We start from the raw sequence: 5,000 nt of genomic DNA, 5'->3' as shown, positions 1-5,000 counted from the left end.
TTGGCTTAGCGGTTTTATTTCCAGGCCAAGACGTGTTCATAGCAATGAGCTCCACATCGCGAGGGAGAAGAAAATGAAATGGGAAAAGCTAATGAAAATTTTGACGGAGTAATTGTTGATTGTTCTATGCAGTGTTAACCGGCTATTTGTTGTTGTTGTTGTTGTTGTTGTCGTTGTTGTTTTTGGCTCATATGATCGAAGTACTCGTTTGTGTAATTGTAGGTATGTGTATAAATAACGTTTAAGAAAGAGATTAATTGATTGACAAATAAACATTCTTCAAAAACTTAACATACTTAAACTACGACGTCCTTGAAATCCCGTTTCAAGCCTGAATTTTTCAGGCTTTCCTCAGCCCGGATGGTGAGGAAGAACTTTGAAATATATTAAATTTGGAATTAAACCCCAAAAGGACACCAATCTGGGCGTGGCCCAGGTTTTTTTCTCTCTCGTAAAAGAGACCATATTTAAATCATATTGAATATATATTTTTTTAATTTCTTCACGTGCGAAAGAAGGCCTGTAATTAACCCCAAGCTTGACAAATGGCCTCAGTGTTATTGTATTATCTGGGAGCTAAGCAACGTCGTTCCCTGAGTCTCACCCTGTGAACGAGGTTGTTGGAACCTGGGTCGCACTGTATCCCATTTGAGACGAATAAATAATTTTATGAAACGAGTTGATAAAGGTCGAACAGCCAACGTGGAAAGATTAAACGACTGGCGTTTCAAGCGTTAGCCCTTCGTCAGTTAACTGTGACAAATTAGCGCTTCTGACAATTCACTCTCGCTTATGCAACACTGATTTGTCGAACAATCGGAAACAACATTTCAGTTTCCGGTCGATTAAGCTGACAGCTATTTCAAATTAGAATTTCCTGGCTTTGTTTTACCAACATTGGCCTTTCGCGTAAGTAACTGTACTCAGTAATCAATTTTCCATGACTTTTTTAAGACTCTTTTATTGACTCAATCTTTATTGGTGTGACATCTTCCAGATGTTCATTATATCTTCAATACGAAAAAAATACGACATTTGGTCTTAATTAGGAGTCAAGCAGACACCGGCAACATTTATTCAGAAATTATATAAAAAAAATCAGTTCCCCATTTCTTCGTATCATAACATGGCAAACCTCATTGTTTCGAACTCGACAAATGCTACCATGATAGGCGAAGCGAAAGATGTCTTCAGCATGTTTTTTATCACTTAACCATCACCATTCACGTCACGTCCTTGTCGTTCACAATCGGACTGACGTGAGTGGCTTTTATCTACTGAGGCAAATGGAAAGACAAGTGGTGATAAAATATGCGTCGCAATCATCCACGTTTGACCCTTGTTCACAAGTCTTCCTCTATGATGAAGATAATGACAAAAAGAAGGGACTATGTATATCAGACATGTGTTTGAACTGTGGAAGGAAGTAGGTCAAGATTTTAGACCCTCAATCGCAGTTTATTTTTGAACTCACTATGTGACCATGACTAACCCTAAAGTGACAAGCACGGACCCACTTTTGATAACATACAATCACATCACTTTCGGAACTGGTTTTTGCTTTTTAGCCTCCAGTTTCCTCGCTGTGGAGTACGGAATTTACGGACCTTTAGAAATTCTCAGGTGTCAGGCACTTCGACCACTTCATGACATAAAGGACACGACTAAGTCAGTATACAATACTGTGCCAATAACAGTATATGAGGCCTTCGTTGTTGAATTACAAATGTTGATTGAGCAAGCTGCCTCATCTCCCAAGGCACTCTAGAAATTTCCTTCCAATAGCATCAATTTCAATCATTTTTGCCCTTCACTCCTCCAGGAGCATAGGCCACCAATAATAACTCTCCAGTCTCCTCTGTCCTGAGCTACCCTTTCAAGTTGTTTCCAAACGCATTCTTGCCTTCAAGTAAGGGGAGATGTCATGGCAAATATAATAATTATAATGATAATAATCATAATCATAATCATAATAACAACAAACGTTCTCCCGAGGTCACGAGCTTCACGAGGTGGAGGACCTTGCGAGTCTCAAGGGAATTGTGTCTCCTTGTAGGGTCACCCAAGCCGGACAGGTTGAAGGACAGAGACCAACAGTGACCCCACCTCCCCCCCCCCCCCCCCTTCCCCCCCTCAAAGGAAGGAACTGTCAATCAATTGTAATATGCACAACGACGTAAATGGGAGCGGAAACAAGGTGTTGCGTGGGTGGGTGGGTGTGATCAAATATGGACTGATAAATGGGTGCACAGGCGCCTTTAAAAGCTGACGTGCGTTCTCACCCTAGAGAAAGAATTGTAAACCGCCATGGGACTTCGTGATATGTGCGGTATATAAATCCTAAACCATAAATGTATAGTCAAAGTGAGAGTTATAGACCAAGCCACCTGATATTTTCAGGTGTCTACATTTAAGAGACAATTGCTTAAATTGTCCAGGTAAGTTCGAGCATCACTTACCCATTCCTCACTGATAATATGAGGGTGTTAAAATATAGAGGAATAGATGCATATCAGCGTGAACTCGGGCTTTCCTGATGTCTTGAATTATCAAAAGAAAAACAAATGAAAAGATGCATAGCAATTGGGTACTAGCTTTTCAAGCGATTTGTTGAAGGTTGCACCGAGGCAAAAATCGTTGGGATTATGGCCCAATTTCTATACATCGTCTTTTCAACGAACTATATGGTTTTTACGTTAAAAAGCATGGAATGTTGGAAGATGTTCGTGCAACAAATCCTGCAGTGTCTTGCCGCTCTTCCAACAAAGTTGTGTCCTAAATCGAGTCGCGTCCGCGCTGCTAGCCAATCACGAATCTTTATTTTCTTCTATCATCATTTGCAATAAAGATGGTGCATGGACAAGGACGACGAGGACCGTCATGGTTATTGATTAACAGCCAGAAACCTTGAATAGCGAGAAAGTATGAAGCAACGCCATGTCTGGGAGACACGTTTAGTCCCCTTTATCATCATCGCTCTCTTTGAAGAGCGTTTACTTTTTCTGCGAAAATACCATCATTCCAAACAGCGATAAGTTAGAAATGCTAGGGGTCACCGTTGACGATATGTCGAAATTCGATAAACATGTTTCTAATATGTGTAGGGAAGTGTCTGAAGAGGTTACAGTCTTGAAGGGTATGCCGGAGAAATATACTTCCTCATTATATAAGACGAGTAAAAATATTTATACGTTATTCATTGTTCCTCATTTCAACTCCTGCGCACAGACCTGATATTTCTGTATTAAGGTTTCAGCTGACAATGCAAATTGGAAAAAAGTAAACAAAATGGCTCTTCGATTCGTTTTTAGAGACAAACGTATTCCATACCAAAAACTCCTTAGGGCTTTAGGGAAAAAAAACTTTATTAGAGCAAAGATCACATAAAATCCTTTTACAGTCTATAAACTTGTAAATTATGACACGAACCCGGAGAGTTTGATGGAGTTAATATCATCAAGAGAAACACCCTACACCTTGTAACAACTACCAAAGGTTAACACCACTAAGTTCGGACTAAGTCCTGGCGTTATCAGGCGGCCAATCTTTGGAACAGCTTACCGAATGTTGTAAGAGCGTCATTTGATTTCAAAAGGTTTAGAAACCTTTCAGTGAACTAATTATTATGTAGCAGCATCAAAATCCAATTTTGCCAACAGATCTATTTTTATTATTTTTTTGCCAACTGTCTAAATTCAAAATGAATTGGATAGTTTTTGCCGGACCGTTTTCTATCATCCAGGAAGTTCTCTTTTTGGACCAGTCTTATCATTCTTTTGCTGCTTTCGTTGAAATATTTCTTGGGGTTTGCAATCTCAACTTGTACACAAACACAGTATTCGCCACGTTGACCAACTCCCTTCCTCCTTTATTTCACCTCACGTTTTTGATCAGTAATATTACTATTAATTAATAAAGGTGATAGGACTGAGTGGAGTCCAATTCAGTCTGTAATCATGCGAGTGATTATAACAAAATCGGACGCCCGCATAGCGGGAGTCCGATTTGTTTAATCACGAGTGTGATTACAGACCGAATTGGACGACAGGAAGTAATGTTACCAATTAAATATATAACCATTACAATTTCCGAGAAAACAAACGCATTCCTTTGTCACTGTCTAATGTTACAAATTCGTGGATGAAGCTGAGAGCTCTTAATGTGATTGGCAGATGTATCTGTCCGACTACAGATGTCCGATTATAGCTGTCCGATTACGGTGTACGATTATGACCCTACACAATTATCAGTGAAAAATAAAGCAGTTAATGCGCCAATCGAAATTTGAGGAAATTGTAATGGTTAGTATTAGTATTAGTATTAGTATTAGTATTAGTATTAGCATTAGTATTAGTATTAGTATTAGTATTAGTATTAGTATTAGTATTAGTATTAGTATTAGTATTAGTATTAGTATTAGTATTAGTATTAGTATTAGTATTAGTATTAGTATTAGTATTAGTATTAGTATTACGCTGTTGCCGTAGCCGTAGCCGTACCGTTGGCACCGTTTGAGTCACTTAGAATTGAAAGGGAAATCTCCTTGTTGAACGTTACCTGCAATTTAAAAAAATTAGTCTTAAATTACTAACGGCTTCCTTAAAAGCTGTTTTCAAATCTCTGTAGAAAGTAGCGTATGGGACTGAAATTGCTATGCTTGGTGATTGCATGGATTAAAAGTCTCTCGCTGGTTTATCAGCCAATTAGAAGGAAAACCAAAACCAGTCGCTTCTTGCACTCTCGATTTTTCCCGCGCTTTGATCAAGTCATATGGAATTGCTACGAAATTTGGGTTGGTTCATTGCGCTTTTTGCACCTGCTGTGATTGGTCGAAGTAATTACTTTGGTATTTATTTTACGACACTCAATTGATAACTACCCTTGGCATATAGTCCATTCATCAAAAGTCTGCTTTGTCATTATTTTGCAGCTGCCTTTAATCAACATTTTTAATTTTCAAGAAAAGGCGTTAGTACCATCGTACCTAGCCCTCTACCCTC

The sequence above is a fragment of the Montipora foliosa genome, chromosome 3 (genome assembly GCF_036669935.1).
Source record: "Montipora foliosa isolate CH-2021 chromosome 3, ASM3666993v2, whole genome shotgun sequence".
Lineage (NCBI taxonomy): Eukaryota > Metazoa > Cnidaria > Anthozoa > Scleractinia > Acroporidae > Montipora > Montipora foliosa.
The sequence above is the reverse complement of the archived record's forward strand: the minus strand, read 5'-3'. Positions refer to the sequence as shown.